Source organism: Mus caroli, unplaced genomic scaffold, assembly GCF_978045245.1.
Source record: "Mus caroli unplaced genomic scaffold, Mus_caroli_1 scaffold_15, whole genome shotgun sequence".
NCBI classification, from domain to species: Eukaryota; Metazoa; Chordata; class Mammalia; order Rodentia; family Muridae; genus Mus; species Mus caroli.
The window spans coordinates 46407584-46426996 of record NW_028227270.1 but is presented as its reverse complement, the minus strand read 5'-3'; positions in this window follow the sequence as shown (position 1 = coordinate 46426996).

Here is a 19413-nt window from a genome sequence, read left to right as displayed (position 1 = left end):
CTTACTATTCTGACAGGTATTCAATCAACATTTGCTGAGTTCCTGTTCAATACTGAACTTGGGAAGCATAATAGGTACATGAGAGAAGCTACTACATATTCTCTATGATTTCTCATGGTCTGCTTTGAAATATTCTACCCAACCTGTCTATTTTAATATGGCCTTATTCATTGTGATAGCCATAAAAGCGTCAAATGATGGTTCTAGATATTAAAGATATAGAATGACTAGCATCTTGGATATTTAATGAGAATAGAAATAGAGATATCAGAATGCAACAGGATTTTTTTTTTCTGGTTATGTGCAAAACATATGCCAAGAACAATATTTGTGTTAAAAAGCAATTCCTTTTGGGCATCATGAGTTTTGACTACTATGGGATATCTGACTGAACATGTTCAGAAGGCTGTAGGTAAACAAATATTAGCTGAAACAGTGTTAGTTACTATTTTCATTGCTGTGAGAAAAAAGCTTACTAAAGCAACTTAAGGGCTTTATTATGGCTCACAGTCTCAGGCCTGGCCTATCATTGTGGAAGTCATGAAAACAGGAGTTAGAGACATCTGCTGTTATTGTATCCACAGGAAGCAGAGGGAGATGAATGTTCAGCTTCTCATCTCCTTTCTATTCAACATGGGGTCCCCATCTTGAGGACAGTGCTGCTGACCTTCGAAAATGCTGTCTTCTCTCCTCAATTAAACCTTTCAAAATATACCCATACAGGTGAGTCTCCTAGGTGATTCCAAATCCAGGAAGGTTGATAATTATGGTAGGTCATTGCAGGAAGGAAGATAGGGAATACTGGAAGAAGACTGAAGACTAAGGACATTCCTGATTTTTGTTTTTCCTCTGACTCCTAGAAATAGCAGATGGGAATTTAAAGGAAATGAAATCAAATACAACATTAGATGGCAAGATGGAAGTCTCTCTTTCTCATTAATTAATTAATTAATTATACATCTTTGGTGCAGCTTTCTGTCCCTACTCCCCTCTCAGTTCCACTCTCTCCTTCTCTCCTTTCCCCACCTCCTTTGGGTATCAACTTGCGTTGGCATATCAAGTTGCCGTAGGGCTAGGTACATCTTCTGTTGAGGCTAGAACAAGCAGCCCAGTTAAAGTAAAGGGACCCAAAGGCAGACAATTGAGTGAAAGATAGCACCTGCCTCTGCTATTATGGGACTCCACGTAAATATCAAGCTGCATATCTGTAACAAATGTATAGGGTGCCTAAGTCTATCCCGAGCATGCTCTTGGGTTGTTGGTTCAGACTCTGTGAGCCCCTATGGGCTTAAGTTATTAAGGTAGTTCATTTTCTGTAGACTTCATCTCTCTGGCCCATTTAATCATTCCACAAGACTCCCTAAGCTCTGCCTAATGTTTGGTTGTTTTTGTGGTTTCCATCAAATGCTCAGTGAAGCTTCTTTGATAACAGTTATACTAGACTCCTGTTCACAAGTGTAGCAGAATATCAATAAGAGTGTCAGAACTGGAATCTCTATCATGGAATAGGTCTCAAGTTGGGCCCGTTATTTATTGGCCTAAATTTCTCCTCCATCTTTATCCCTGCACATCATGTAAGCAGGACAAATTGTGAGTAAAAGGTTTTGTGGCAGGGTTGGTATTTCCATCTGTTTTAGGGTTTTACTGCTGTGAACAGGCACCATGACCAAGGAAACTCTTATAAGGACAACATTTAATTAGGGCTGGCTTACAGGTTCAGAGGTTCAGTCCATTATTACCAAGGCAGGAGCATGACAGTGCCCAAGTAGGCATGATGCATAAGGAGCTGAGAGTTCTATATCTTGTTCTGAAGGCAAACAGGAGAAGACTGACTCCTATGTGGCTAGGAGGAGGGTTTGAAAGACACACCCTCACTGTGACATCCTTCCTTCAATAAAGCCATACCTACTCCAACAAAGCCATACCTCCTAATAGTGCTGCTCCCTGGACCAAGGATATTCAAACAACCACACCATCCCTTCATTGGAAGTCTGGTCTGGTTATAGGAGGTGACCATTTCAGGTTCCATATCCACCTATTGCTAATAGTCTTAGCTAGGATCACCCTCGTGGATTCTTGGGAGTTTCTATTGTTCTAGGTTTCTAGCTAATCCCAGAGATGTCTTCACACTTCACCATAGGAGGAGACTCTTATGAATTGGAAGCTAGTCCATAAATCTCAAAAGATAAAGGTAGATAGATCCAATCAAAAAAGCATATCACAAACAGCTTAAATTCAGGCACATATGAAGCTGATGTTGAGGACTCAGTATGGAACCTGCAAATATGGAGAGTGAGAAGGCTGGAGGACATGAGATTGTCTATATCACTAGCAGCGAAGTAGCCAAGTGGGTAGGCCACTTGTTCTACTTTGGTTTCTTGGTTGCTGTGTTAAAACACTGAACAAAATCATCTTGTGGTGGAAATGGTTATTTTATTTTACATTTTATCAGGAGAAGTGAGGGCAGGAGCACAAGGCTGGAACTTAGAGGCAGGAACTGAAACAGAGACCATGGAGGAACTCTGATTACTCTGCAGCTACATTCGCCTTGCTCAGCTCCCTTCTTCATAAAACCCAGAACCATCTTCACAGGGCCTGTATTGCCTTCCCATTCAGTTAGCAACCAAGAAAATCCCCCATAAGCCAATCTGATGGAAAAATTCTTCAACTGAGGTTCTTTCTTCCCTGATATACCAAGATAACTGAAGCTAACTATGACCCTATTCCTCCTCCAATAGAAAACTCAATCATGAAATGATTCATATAACACATATATATCTAAAATAGTTTTTTAAAGAAGAAAAACAAGAATGATAATATCTGATGAAACAAGGTACACAACAAAATTTTATAGACCTCCTAGGTAGAAATATGTCCATATTTTTCTGTATTTTCAATCACAGAGAGATAAAATTATGTCTTATATAAACAACAACATCCAAGGGATTAAAAACAAATCATTTCTTGCTGATATGACTCAGATAAGCCCAGCCTAGAAATTGTGAATATCAGGGAGAGCTATGTGGTTAAATATGGTACACGACAAAGGAAACAACAAATTACAGTATGTGTGCTCACTTCAGGAACTACTCTTATATTTTCTAAATCAGTATCCATAACAACTTACCCTTGTTTCCATCCAAATCCATGGACCTTTCTTCTGAAAAAGATGACTTCACAAACCTTGCTGTTTGAAGACCATTTATTAGTGCAAAATAAAAACTAATTTCCTAATTATTAACATTTTACAAAAATATCTTCTATAATATTTTATTTATTAATTGGAAATAAGTTTTTTAGATAGTATATTCTGATTATGGTTTTCTTTCTTTTGTTTTCTCCCAGATGCTTACTATCTTACCATCCAACCAACTCCACATATTTTTCCTCTTTTACTTTAGAAAACAGCAGATCAATAAACAAACAAACAAACAAACCAGAATAAAGCAAAACAAACAGACAGAAAAAACTCACAGTAACAATGAAAAAATACCCACACACATGTACACACAAGTTCAAAATCCATTAAAAACACAATTCAGAGACCATAATGGAGAGGCAAAATATAAGAAGGTAAAAAAGGAGACATTATGAGACAAACATGTCCAAAAATAGCATTGAATTCATCTTGTGTTGACTACTTACTGCTGGGCATGGGGCTTCCCTTGAGTGTTCCTTTTAACTGATGAATCTAACCAACATCATGGAGGCAGCCATTCTTTAAGTTTACAATAAATTGTGGTGCCTGCTATTCAAATAAGGTTCACTATTACCATATACATTCTCACAAAAGACAGTTAGGTCTACAATGGAATAGAATTGAAGACCCAGAAATGAACCCACACACCTACGGTCACTTGATCTTCGACAAGGGAGCTAAAAACATCCAGTGGAAGAAAGACAGCATTTTCAACAAATGGTGCTGGCACAACTGGTTGTTAACATGTATAAGAATGCGAATCGATCCATTCCTATCTCCTTGTACTAAGGTCAAGTCTAAGTGGATCAAGGAACTTCACATAAAACCAGAGACACTGAAACTTATAGAGGAGAAAGTGGGGAAAAGCCTTGAAGATATGGGCACAGGGGAAAAATTCCTGAATAGAACAGTAATGGCTTGTGCTGTAAGATCGAGAATTGACAAGTGGGACCTCATGAAACTACAAAGCTTCTGCAAGGCTAAAGACACCATCAATAAGACAAAAAAACCACCAACAGATTGGGAAAGGATCTTCACCTATCCTAAATCAGATAAGGGACTAATATCCAATATATATAAAGAACTCAAGAAGGTGGACTCCAGAAAGTCAAATAACCCCATTAAAAAATGGGGCTCAGAACTGAACAAAGAATTCTCACCTGAGGAATACCGAATGGCAGAGAAACACCTGAAAAAATGTTCAACATCCTTAATCACCAGGGAAATGCAAATCAAAACAACCCTGAGATTCCACCTCACACCAGTCAGAATGGCTAAGATCAAAAATTCAGGTGACAGCAGATGCTGGCGAGGATGTGGAGAAAGAGGAACACTCCTCCATTGTTGGTGGGATTGCAAGCTTGTACAACCACTCTGGAAATCAGTCTGGCGGTTCCTCAGAAAATTGGACATAGTACTACCGGAGGATCCAGCAATACCTCTCCTGGGCATATATCCAGAAGATGTCCCAACCGGTAAAAAGGACACATGCTCCACTATGTTCATAGCAGCCCTATTTATAATAGCCAGAAGCTGGAAAGAACCCAGATGTCCCTCAACAGAGGAATGGATACAGAAATTATGGTACATTTACACAATGGAGTACTACTCAGCTATTAAAAAGAATGAATTTATGAAATTCCTAGCCAAATGGATGAACCTGGAGGGCATCATCTTGAGTGAAGTAACACAATCACAAAAGAACTCACACAATATGTATTCACTGATAAGTGGATATTAGCCCAAAACTTAGGATACCCAAGATATAAGATACAATTTGCTAAACGCATGAAACTCAAGAAGAATGAAGACCAAAGTGTGGACACTGTGCACCTTCTTAGAATTGGGAACAAAACACCCAGGGAAGGAGTTACAGAGACAAAGTTGGTAGCTGTGATGAAAGGATGGACCATTTAGAGACTGCAGTATCCAGGGATCCATCCCATAATCAGCTTCTAAACACTGACACCATTGCATACACTAGCAAGATTTTGCTGAAAGGACCCAAATATAGCTGTCTCTTGTGAGACGATGCCGGGGCCTAGCAAACACAGGAGTGGATGTTCACAGTCAGCTATTGGATGTATCACAGGGCTCCCAATGGAGAAGCTAGAGAAAGTACCCAAGGAGCTAAAGGGATCTGCAACCCTATTGTTGGAACAACATGATGTACTAACCAGAACCCCGGAGCTCTTGTCTCTAGCTGCATATGTATCGAAAGATGGCCTAGTCGGCCATCAATGGAAAGAGAGGCCCATTGGACTTGCAAACTTTATATGCCCCAATATAGGGGAATGCCAGGGCCAAAAGAATGGGAATGGGTGGGTAGGGAAGTGGGGGGCGCTATGGGGGACTTTTGGGATAGCATTGGAAATGTAATTGAGGAAAATATATAATAAAAATATTAAAAATCAAAAAAAAATTTCGAAACTGAAAAAAAAAAGACAGTTAGGTCTAACATAATATTTCCTGGAATCCTAATAACCTCTCACCAAAATCTTTATGTTCTTTAGCAAAGCTTGGTCACTGGGTGCTACCCATACATGCTCTGAAAAGAAACTGAGTATAGAAATAGGAGCCAGCTTCATTACAAATGGATCTAATTTTGAGTCAATGCACATGATAACTTAAATGTATGTTCTAAGGTAAAGTGTATTCAAATGTCTATCAAGATTTATATGTACACTGAAGTAAAAATATGGTATATAATCTGGCATCTGTATTTTCCAAGCATGACTCTCCTAGATATCCTAGACATCCTAAGTGGACTTTCTGAATATCTCCCTTTCCACTTTCAGCTAGTTGTCATGAAATATGTTCCCTGTAGCTTAGAATAAATAAGGATTATACCTGCTGATCAGGAAGACAAACAAAGGTATGAGGAGTATTTATGTTTAACCTATAATTAAACACTAACGTAAGGAGTATAAGTATATAATATTGTGCTGTTATTTTTTCATTAGTTACTATTAGGTGTTATTTTTCATTAGTCTATTTTCGGATTTTGAATTGAAACACTTTAAAAAGAAGAATTTCATCATATCAGAGTATAGAATTTGATAAGACTGATTTGACATCTAGCACCAATGTTTTCTGTGCAATCCTGGACAAGGTATTTAATTTCTATATCTCAATTTCTTTTTTTGATAGAATAGAGCTAACTTTTACATTTCTTTTTTTAAACTATATTGTGTATATGTATGTATTATCTTGTGTGTTCATGTCTCTGTGTGTATGCATAAATGGGGGTATGCATGTAGAATAGAGGTGTCAAATTTCCTGGAGCTGTAGTTACACGCAGTTTGTGAGCTACCCATAATGTGTTTTAGGAATGCAACTCATGTCCTTAGAAAAGAAGTAAAGGCTCTTGAAGTCTAAGCTTACCTCTCTAGCTCATAGTTTTTTGTTTACTCTAAAAATTTCAATATATCTTGATCATGTACCCTTATTATTCCCTTTTTCTAATTCTCCCCTACTCATCCCCATATATTTCTCTCCTAACTTCACGTTATTTTTACACTTTCATAACCCACTAAATTCTACTAGTGCTGTCCACATGCATGTAGGTGAGGGGATCATCTGACAGGATATGAACAACCACAAGTAGCCAACCCCAAAGAAAATAGACTCTCTCTCCCCCAGAAGTCATCGAATTTCAATAGCTTTCACTTAGTTGTGTTGTCTTCAGCACCGTTTTCCTGCTCCGTGTTCATATATTTTTTAAACTGGATTGATCATGTGCAGGTAACCACAGCTGTAATGAGTTCCTGTGTCATGCCCTGCCATGTTCATCTGTCATCTCCTTTCCAGAGGACAGAATTTCAACACATTATTTTCCATCCTTGGGCTCCTTACATTCTTCCTTTACTTCTTCCATGATGTTTCCTGAGCCTGCTGTTAAAGAAGTGATTGATAAAATATTTCTTCTATGCCCAAGCACTCACAGTCACTTATTCTCAGGAATTTGAAAAGTTATAGGTGTCTGCATTAACCATGTTGTTCATCCTCAATGACAAGAAACTCATAACAGGCTTATTATAGTCTCCACAATATGACAACCACCTGAGACTAAATTTCACACTATCATAACATAACCACACAGAACTTGTTATAATAGTTGTTCAATGTGGTGAATAAAGAATTGCCAAAGTGGATGGTAATCACCTCCAATTTTATAATATTTTAATAGATGATAAATCACATTAACTAATCTGCTAATCTTGGGGATTTGCCTAAAGGTTTATTTTTGCTTTGTGGTAGAGCAATGGAGGCAGACATATTTCATATGACAGCCTGCCTTAAAAATCTCAGTCTCTTCTTCTACATCTCTGATTGTAGAATCAATTTCATTTGAATGTTTTTCTCCATAAATCCCTTCCATCTTTGATGCCACAAGAATATAATCATCATCATAGTGTTTATGCAAATCTCCATGGTGACAATGCATTCGCTGGTCTCCACAGTGACACATGCAAATACTGATAACCTCTCAAATTCATTTTGTTTGTTTATTTGAAATGTGTACTGATTTGATTTGTCAGCCTAACCCATGGATAACAACATGAAGACAAATAATAGAGCATTTTAAAAGATTCATTTTATATTTCCAATTAGGTGAGTTCCAATGCCAGAGATAAGAGATGCCAGAGGTTCTTAGAATTTGTGGAGTGCCTGGCATGAGTTCTTTTAAACCAATCAGATCCTCTGCAAGAGCAATAAAACTCCAGTCCCTGAAACATGAAGGAGTTGGTCATCAAAAGACCTGAAATCTACACCTTTTTTGGAAGCTGACCTAGACTTTTCTGTCACCGAGACAAAAGTCTCAATAAAAATTGCTAAAATCAGGATAGATGTAGTAAAATAGGTGGTGGTTTACCTCAGTGTATGAATGTGAATCAGCCAACTGATGTCTTGTCTTAATAGTTCCTTCCAGATGAAATATTTCACTTCTCTAAAAATCAGAGTGGAGACTTAAACCCCAGAACCATCCTTGTTCATGTTAAAGATGGTATGCTGTATTTACTTATATATAAAAGTTCTGATATGACAGATTTAACCAACTATCAAGTTGTACTTTCTAGCTGACTGATTTCTCAGATAACCCTTCTGGGCTATTACTCAACATTCTTATGAAGTAAGAGAATGTGGAGGGTGGTCAGGACAAGAGTGAGTTACGCACTTAAATGAATGCCTATGGTTTCTAGAGTGCACCAGTGCAAACTTGCAAATATATTCCAAGGGTTATAAAGAAATATACTTCTGCATCTTTTTATATTACATGAGAATGAATATTAAAATATGCAGTAGATACTTCTTTGTTCCATAACAGTAGAAAAACAAATTGCTAAAGTCATAAAGAATTACTCTGAACAACCCTTGCTTTATTTTCACATGGTGTAGAAGATAATAAATTGAACTTTTGAGAATAGCAGTGCATTATTCTCTTCATTCTAGTTCTTAGTTTTCTTAGTTTTTATTCCTTGAGCCAATGTCTTATTGAAGAAAAATAGTTGCTGTGGTCCTTGCTTCTCCCCAGGGGCTGTTGGCCATTGGCTCATGAGGACAAAGGAAACAAAGTCAAAGAACAGGGTTCAGACAGCCCATGAGTACTACAGAAATGACAGACTTCCAGGATCAGCTTTAGAGAGACAGCTAAACTTTATTTAGGGTAAATCAAGGGATATATAGTTTTTGGGAAAGGCGTAGGGGTTTCCAGGGCTAGAGTTTAGGGTATTGCATAATATTTCATTTGCATGGAGAGGCATTCCAGGAATTCCAGGTGCTTTCTGAATAAGATCTTATCAAGAGAATGGAAGCTGAACCTGTAATCTCACCAAGGTTATGCCACATGCTGCAGATAGAGGATATGGGGACCAGGCTCTCCAGATCAGGTAGAGAAGAGGAGGAAGCCCCACTAAGAAAAGGGAGTCTGGTTGTGAGCCTAGCCTTTAATGGCTGAGCCATCTCTCCAGCCCAAGAAGTGGGAGTGGGTGGGTAGGGGAGCAGGGCGGAGGGAGGGTATAGGGAACTTTCGGGATAGCATTCGAAATGTAAATAAAGAAAAATATCTAATAAAAAAAAATAAAGGAAAAAAGAAACGAAAAGAAAAGGGAGTCTGATTTTCCTTCTGGTCCATATCCAAATCAGCGGTGGCCATACAGCAGATCATCACACCCCACTCCACAGCTGTGCCTGCCTTCCAAGAGGCAAGCTCTTACCCGACACATACAGGTGAGACAACCCCAGCTCTCCAGCCCAATACCCCTGCCTTTGGAGACCCCAGCAAGTCTAGCAGCCAGGGGCTGTGCCATCCCCCCCCACTCCAGTTGGAGTTCCATTTACCTTCTGTTCTGCCCTTGCACAAGCAGCTGTCATGGAGCCACACACTGTGCCCCATCCAACAGCTTCACCTGCTTTCCAGGAGGACTGCTCGACAATCTTTGGTCATTGACATCTCTCAATGTCAGTGGGCTAAATTTACAAATAAAAACCCACAGGGCTAAACAGGATCCATCACTATGCAATATAGAAGAAACACACTTCAGAATACACTACCTCAGAGTAAAGGGCTAGAAAAAAATTTCCAAGCAAACAGACCTAAGAAACAATCTAGAGTAGCTATTATAATATTTAGGAAAAGAAACTTTCAATCAAAAGTTATAAAAAGAGATGGGGAAGCACATTTCATACACATAAAAGGAAAAATCCACCAAGAGGACTTCTCAGTTCTGAACATCTATGCCCCAAATGCAAGGGCACCCACATTGATCAAAGAAACTTTACTAAAGTATTAATCACAAATTGAGCCCAATACTTCAATACTTCACCCTTACCAATGGACAGATCATCAAAACAGAAAATAAACAGAGAAACAATGAAACTCATGGATGTTATAAACCAAATGGATTTATCAGAACCTTTCATCCAAAAATAAAAGAATATATCTTCTTTTCAGCACCTCAGAATTTTCTCCAAAATTAACCATATAATCAGGCACAAAGCAAGCCTCAACAGATACAAGAAGATTGAAATAACCTCTTGTAGACTATCCGATCAGACTTCAACAACAACAGAAACAAGAGAAACTCCAAATACTTTAGAAACTGAACAATTCTCCAGTCAATGATAACTTGGTTATGGAAGAAATAAAGAAAGTCAAGACTTTCTAGAATTCAATGAAAATGAAGGCACAACATACCGAAACTTATGGGATACAATGAAAGAAATGCTACGAGGAAAATTCATAGAACTGAGTGTCTTCATAAAGAAAGAAAGAGATCTCATACTAACAATTTAACAGCACACCTGGAATCTCTAGAACAAAAGGAGGCAAACACACACAAGAGGAGTAGACTGCAGCAAATTCTCAAACTCAGGGATGAAATCAATCGAATAGAAAAAAAAGAGAACAATATAAAGAATCAAAACCAAGAGCTGGTTCTTTGAGAAAATCAACATGATAAACAAATCCTTAGCTAAACTAATGAAAAGACACAGAGATGATATTTAAATTAACAAAATAAGAAATGGAAAAGGAGGCACAATAACTGAAACTGAGGAAATTAAAAAAAAATCATTAGGTCTTACTTCAAAAGCCTATACTCCACAAAACTGGAAAATCCAAATGAAACGGATGATTTTTTGGACAGATACCTCATACCAAAGTTAAATCGAGATCAGTAAACTAAGGAGTTCCATAACCCCTAAGAAAATAGAAGTAATTAAAAGTCTCCCAACTAAAAAAAGCCAAGAGCCAAATGGTTTTAAGGCAGAATTCTACCAAACTTTCAAAGAAGAGCTAATACCTATACTCTTCAAATGATTCCACAAAATAAAACAGAAGGAATACTACCTAATTTATTCTATCATAGAATTATCACAGACGGTCACAATTATCCTGATAACTAAACCACACAAAGACTCAGCAAAGGAGAACTTCAGAGCAATTTCACTTATGAACATCAATGTAAAAATATCCAATAAAATTATTGCAAACGGAATCCAGGAATACATCAGAAACATCATTCACCATGGTCACTTACACTTAATTCCAGGGATGTAGGCATGGTTCAATATATGAAAAATCCTCAATGAAATCTACCATATGAACATCTGAAAGGAAAAAAAAAAAACAACACATGATCATCTCATTAGATGTTGAAAAAGCCTTTGACATAATCTAGATGCCCTTTATGTTGAAAGCCCTAGAGAGAGTAGGGATTCAAGGCACATACCTAAACATAATCAAAGCAAGCTAATAGTCAACATCACATTAAATAGAGAGAAACTTGAAGTAATCTCACTAAAATCAGGGACAAGACAAGGCTGCCCACTCTCTCCCTATCTATTCAATATAGTACTTAAAGGAGATCAAGGGGACTACAATTTGGAAAGAAAGAAGTTAGGATGTCACTATTCATGAATAACATCATAGTATACAAAAGTGATCCTCAAAATTCTACCAGAGTATTCTTATAGCTGATAAATAACTTCAGCAAAGTGGCCGGATATACAATTAACTCAAAGAAATCAGTAGCTTTCCTTTATACAAATGATAAATGGGCAGAGAGAAATTAGAGAAACAACACCCTTCACAATAGCCAAAATTAATATAAAATATCTAGGTATAACTCTAGCAAAGAAAGTAAAATATCTATATGATAACTTCAAGACCCTGACAGAAGAAATGGAAGAATATATCAAAACATGGAAAGATCTCCCATGATCATAGATTGGGAAGATTAACACAGTGAAAATAGCCATTTTACCTAAAGAAATCTACAGATTTGCATTAATACAATCCCCATCAAAATTCCAACCAGTTATGTCAGGAGCCATAGTGGGACAAGCTAATAACTAGCAAGTGATCATCCTGAAGTGGCCTGCCTTGGATTATTATATAATCTGCTACAGGTGCACTCTCATTAAGCAAGGCTGTGGAGGGACTCATTTTAAGAAAGAATCCTGCTTGAAAGAAAGCAACCCCCCTGCTTGAAAGAAAGCAATCCCAGGCATGAAAGAAGGCATCTTGTAGGTTATTGATAAATACATAGTGGTCTGTCGCTTATGGTAGGAGTTTTATTGGCTAGTATTAAGCACTGGCCTGCTATCTGGTACTGATCCTGCTAAGTGTAAATTGTTTGTAGCTATCCGTGGAGATCCCAACAACTACTGTTAGCACCTACGTGAACCAGGATGGAACAAAATGAGTCTAGAGACAGAGAGTGTTTTATAGATATTATTAATTATACTCTTAAGAAAAAAAAGTCGTTAAGGTTAAAACTAGCTTGCTGACTGACTTTCTTCAGTTTGTATAAACAGTCAGTCCCTGGCTCCCAAAAAGGGAAAGTTTAGGTGTGGATACATGGGAGAAGGTAGGGTTAGATATTAAAAGCCGGTTTACCGAGAATGGAGGAAAAGGTATGCCTCTTACAGCGTTTGCTATTTGGAATGTGCTTAAGGAAACATTAGCAGATGACAAAAAGGTCTTATGTGCATCAGATTCACCTCCTCATGAGCAGAATCCATTACTACAGTCTTGCTTAGGTTCTAAGAAAAATGTTTATTCCTCAACAGAAAACTCTGAGAAAAGTAGCTCAAGAGAGAGTCGTGGTGAATCAGAAGAGGAAAAGTCAACCTCAGAGGAGGAACCTGACTCTGAAAAGAAAGTTAAACTTTTATCACAAACATACGTGGCCCTTAACACATGTAAACATTGAAGCACCTACTCTCCTGGTGGAAGCAAAATTTCAAAAAGACCACATTGAGTCTTCTACTAGCCCTTGGAGCACTCCAACTTTTGGTATTAATAAAAAAAATCAGATAAATGGAGACTATTACAGGACATTAGAAAAATAAATGACAACATATAAAGCATGGAAGCCCTTCAACCTGGGGTGCCATCACCTTCTGCCATTCCAAAAAATGATAATATTATTGTTATTGATCTTCAAGATTGCCATTTTACTATATTGCTGCATCCTGTGACTGTCAGAGTTTTTTCTTTATTTTACCTTCACTCAACCTCCAAAGGCCATACCAGAGGTACCAGTGGAAAGTGCTCCCCCAAGGTATGAAAAATAGTCTGACTCTTTGTCAGAAATTTGTGGGTATTGCTATTCTGCAGGTCGGTAAAATCTATCCTGACATTTATCCTGTTCATTATATGGATGATATTCTACTTTCTCATAAAGATAGAGCTTATTTACAAGAGGCACTGCAATTTTTAGTTGAGCAGTTAAACTCATATCGACTTCAAGTGGCTCCAGAAAAGGTTCAGATACAACCCGCATTCTCATACCTGGGTCGTGTTATTCAGACAGAACTTGTTTCTCCTCAGCCCATTCGGCTCAAGGTCGATCATCTAGAGACTAAATGACTTTCAAAAACTTCTTGGAGATATCAATTAGATTCATCCTTTCTTATAAATAACTACTGGTAAGCTGAAGCCTTTATTTGATATCCTCCATGGAGATGCTATTCCAAAATCATCATGAAAACTAACCCCTGAGGCTAAAGCCTCACTAGACCTTTCAGAACAAAAAATTCTCACAGACTTCTTTGTGTGGACTATACTCGACCCTGGAACCTTGTCCTGTTTGCTACTGTATATGCTCCTACAGCATGTTTATGGCAGCACAGGGTCCATTAGAATGGTTACATTTGCCAGTGGTCGAAAAAGGAGCAGTCACTGCTTATATCTCCTTGGCAGCCACATTATTCGGTAAAGGGAGAAAAGGGCTAAAGAGAGATATAGTTATTCCTTATACTGCAGATCAACATAATATTTTGTCATGAATCTGAGCAATGGCAGATTGCACAATTAGGATATACAGGGACTTATTATTTTTTTCATTTATTATAAATTCTTTTTTAAAAATTTAGGTATTTTCTTCATTTACAGTTCAAATGCTATCCCCAAAGTCCCCCAGACACCTCCCCCACTCTCCTACCCACCCACTCCCACTTCTTGGTCCTGATGTTCCCCCATACTGAGGCATATAAAGTTTGCAAGACCAAGGGGCCTCTCTTCCCAATGATGGCCGACTAGGCCATCTTCTGATACATATGCAGCTAGAGACACGAGCTCCGGGGGTACAGGTTAGTTCATATTGTTGTTCCACCTATAGGGTTGCAGACCCCTTTAGCTCCTCCATTGGGGGCCCTGTGTTCCATCCAATAGCTGACTGTGAGCATCCATTTCTGTGTTTGCTAAGCCTTAGCATAGCCTCACAAGGGACAGCTATATAAGGGTCCTTTCAGCAAAATCTTGGTGGTGTATGCAATGGTGTCTGCGTTTGGAGGCTGATTATGGGATGAATCTCCGGGTATGGCAGTCTCCAGATGGTCCATCCTTTTGTCTCAGCTCCAAACTTTGTCTCTGTAACTCCTTCCATGGGTGTTTTGTTCCCAAATCTAAGAAGGGGCGAAGTGTACAGGGACCTATTCTTATCACTTGCCTAATCATCCCTTATTATATTTCATTAAAGGACAACAAGTCATCTTTCTTCTGAGAACTAAATCAACTCCCTTGCCTCCTCCAGCAGCACTGGTGTTTACTGATGGCTCAGCTTCAGGGCAGGCTGCTTTGATTATTGATGGCAACAAAGAACCTTTCCCTACAAGAAACTACTACTACTTCTTCTTCTTCTTCTTCTTCTTCTTCTTCTTCTTCTTCTTCTTCTTCTTCTTCTTCTTCTTCTTCTTCTTCTTCTTCTTCTTCTTTTTTCAGCTAGTTTTATTGATAGTCTATCTAGTGTTCTTGTTGACTCTAGTTTGGTTTTGGTGTACTGAGACTGGGTTGGCCTCAAAACTTACAAGAAACTTCTGCTGAGCAAGTGCAATTAATAGCAATAATCATTGCCTTTAAAATACTTAAAAACAAGTCCTTTAACTTATATACAGACTCCCAGTATATTGTCAGATTATTTCCTTTTATCGAGATAGCTCCACTGCCATCTAGCCACTCCACAATCTTAGCTCTACTTTCAAAACTACAGGTGTTAATTCAATCTGGAGAGTGTCCTTGTTTTTGTAGGACATGCTCAAGTTCATACAATGCTCCTTGGTCCTATTCATGAGAGTAACTGTATGGTTGATTCTCTGACAAAGGTTGTTGCTCTCTCAGTGGAGGCAGTAGAGAGGATAGTTCTTAGCTCTGAGGCAAAAGAAATTGTTTTAAAACAACTGGCCCTTGAGAGTGCTGCACCCACTTTTCAATCTTTTCTAAAGACAAAAATTAAAGCATGTGTTGAGGTTGCTACTTCATATTTTCAAAGTGTACCCATTACAACAACCTCACAAGGCCAGGACGCTATCCAAAATCGTACTAATCATAAAACATAAAACATTTAATACATCAGGCTTGGTTCATAAAATTTATTCAAATAAGAAGCCTGGACTGATCAGCAAACAATGTCCTGGTAAAGCAGGAAGTGCAATAAAATTTAATGCTCCTGGCCCCACTCAAAGAAAAAAATCCAAGGGGGTGTCAGAGTTGTCTGAAAGGGTACCACTGACGTAAGGATGCTAAACTAACTTTCATAAAAATGGTACTGCCTTATCTGATGCTACTGTAATCCTTAATAATACAGAAATTTTATCAAACCAGGGAAACTGTGAGGGACCTACCTCAGACCCCTCAAACAATAGAGGTAATTCAACAGCCTCAGGTGACCAATCCATTTATCAAAGAAGGACTATCCAACAGCTGCAGGGAGCAACTCCAAGCAGCACAGGACTGTACCTCCTCCACAAAAATATTTACACACGACTTCTCCACAAACAGGTTATCTTAACTTTTAAGATCTTAAAAGAAATTTTCCTCACACAAGAAACCTTTGCACAACCAACAGAGCTAATGACAATAGCCATTGTCTTTTAAATATGAAGGACAAGCCCCCTTTTAAAAACTGTAATTGTTTTACAGCTATTTTACAATTTTAGAACTTTCAGAATTACAAGTCTTGCTTCAATTTAGAAATTGTCTTTTCTCTATTGGACATGTTCAAGTTCATTCTCTGCTTCCTGGTCCTATAATGGAGGTAAGAGTTAATTTAATATTTTAACAAAAGTGTGTTGCTTTTCCTAGGAAAGTAACTTAGCATGATCTTACATTATAAATCACCATTGCATGCAGAGAAACTGCTCCTGCTTTCCTGGAGAGCTGTCAGCTAAGCTTGGGAATTAACCCCTGATGAGCCTGTGTCTTTGTGATTTATAGAGACAAATGTTACATATGACCTGTCTTTTGGAAAGCTAGCTTTTATTCCTGTATGTATGTACACTTAATTCTCATTGCTATTTATGTCTTTTCCTAACATGGGAAAACTTTCAAAGATACGACACAGTATTTGTTTCATTAGTTTATAATACCAAGGGCTTAAAATTACACAATGCCTTTGTTTAAACTTAAAAAGCCTTTTAAAATTGGTGTTTGAATCTTAGTTTCTCATTATTCCACTGACATCCCCTATAATTCACAGGGACATGCTATTGTAGAGTAAGCTCATCAGACTTTATAAGGCATAGACATCTAAATTACAAGATGAAATCATAACTTTTCATCTCCTTATAATACTTTATTAAAAAAATAAGTCCATTTTAAAACCTTTTCTAGCCACTAATAAAATAAAGACCTACTAACTGGATAATAAAAATGACTGGATGTTTTTCTGGGAGAAGCTCTGTTTATATATTTATAGGACCCTGTAGATTGCCTGATCAGCTGATTGTGCCAGCCCTTCTCCATAGACAGAGACATCCATACTTGCCCCTTCCTTCAAGCCTACTTCAGAGTTATCATCATCTGCAGATTCTCCACTGTGCCAGAGACTCCAGCAAAAGAAGACACTGAAGACATGGTTCCTGATCGCATCTGATTGGACTTTTAACTCTATAACCAGGGGATACAGGGGATATAAATTTGTTAAATATAAATCTATATGTATCATTTCCTACCAGAATGCAATTTGACCCATTCTATAACTTTCCCATGTATCATACATAATGCCTGTTCTCATTGTCTACTGGTTACCTTGTACTTTGTTACCAATTGCTTTCTCACAATCTTGATATAATGGGTTTGCTTTGTTTGCCTTGGTAGAGACTATTAATTTTCTTTTATGACCTAAGAGATTTATAGCTGAAGTAATCTTAGACATTGCAATATTAATTGCTATCTTAGGTTCAGTTGCAGCTTCTGCTGCCTTCCTAGTCCAACAGGTACACACTGCTAATCATGTTTATTCCTTGACAAAAAATATTTCCTTAGCACTGATCACTCAGGATAGAATTGATAGAGGTTTGACAGACAGTCAATGCTTTAGAGGAAGCCATCCTTTACATAGGAACTCAGGTTCAAAATATTAAAACACATTTAACTACCTCATGTCACGCCAATTTTAAATGGATTTGTGTCACCTCTCTTCCCTACAATGGTTCAGAAATGCCCTAGAAACAGTTAAAAGCACATGTATATGGTGTGTGGAACAATTCACAACTTGTTATTATTATTATTATACTTTACATTCTCCGATCAGTGCCATTAGTCACTCCAGACTGAGGAGTTCTTCAGCAGCAGAATTGGATAATTATTTTTCAAATTCAATCATAAACTTTGTTAAAGATAATTCTTTATGGAATTTTCTTATAAATTTGGGAATTATTATAGGATTGGTTATTCTGCTTCTGTTTCTTCTTCCAGTCATCTTCAAGCAACTTACGATTTATTGTAGGTGTTAGGACAGAAGATAAAATACCAACTGGGTTTATCTATACAAAACTTCACTAATAACTTAGTTATGGTTTTACACCTTCAGTGAACCTGTGGAGCTGAGACAGATGATGGATGTTTAGCCAGATAATTACTCCTAATGGATATGTGTGTAAACATTCACTGTTGTAAATTTCTATTCAATTTATGATTTGGTTTTTTTTTTTTGTGTGTGAACTTGTGATGAACTTTGTAACATATGATCATGTATTCTGAAAGATGTATAAGTACTGAGGACAAAGAAAATCATCAAAAGAGAACTAGGATCAATGGAGAGCTAAGATCAATAGAGGAGACTGTTTTGCCTTTCCCGACTTAGACTAGAATCTTTTCCCTTTCCCCACTTAGAGAAATTTTTGCTTTACCCACTTAGGATCTTTCTGCTTTCTCCCTTAGATAGCTTTCATAGGAAACTTTTTACAACTTGATAATAAACTCTATAATCACTTATCTAAGTGTTTTCTCTTCCTGTGACTTCCAACTAGAGGGCTGAAAGTTAGAGCCCAGCAGTTCCTGCTGAGATAGACAAGGGTATTTACTTAACCCTTTGTGGCTTGAAGAAGAGGATCTAGGTGTCAGAAACTGCAGTAAGGGAAAAAGGTCAAGTAACATATAAAGGAAGATCTATCAGAATAACACCTGAGTTCTCACCAGAGACTATGAAAGCCAGAAGATCCTGGGCAGATGTCATACAGACCCTAAGAGAAAACAAATGCCAGCACAGGCTACTATACCCAGCAAAACTCTCAATTGACATAGATGGAGTAACCAAGGTATTCCAAGACAAATACAAATTTACACAATATCTTTCCACAAATCCAGCCCTTTAAAGGATAATAAAGGGAAAACTTCAACACAATGAGAGAAACTAAGCTTGAGAAAAAGCAAGAAAGTAATCTTGCAACAAACCTAAAAGAAGACAGCCACATGAACAGAATCCCAACTCTAGCAACAAAAATATCAGGAAGCAATAACGACTTTTCCTTAATATATCTTAATATCAATGGACTCAATTCTCCAATAAAAAGACATAGACTAACAGACTGGCTATGTAAACAGGATCCAACATTTTGTTGCATACAGGAAACCCACCTCAGGGACAAAAACAGACACTACCTTAGAGTATAAGGCTGGAAACAATTTTCCACGCAAATGATCTCAAGCAACAAGCTGGAGTAGCCATGTGACTTTCAACCAAATGTTCTCAAAAAAGACAAGGAGGGACATTTCTTACTCATTAAAGGTAAAATTTACCAAGATGAACTCTCAATTCTGAATTTATGCCCCAAATGCAAGGGCATTAATATTCATTAAAGAAACTTTGCTAAAACTCAAAGCACACATTGTTCCTCACACAATAATAGTGGGAGACTTTGATACCCCATTCTCATCAATGGACAGATCCTGGAAACAGAAACTAAACAGAGACACAGTGAAACTA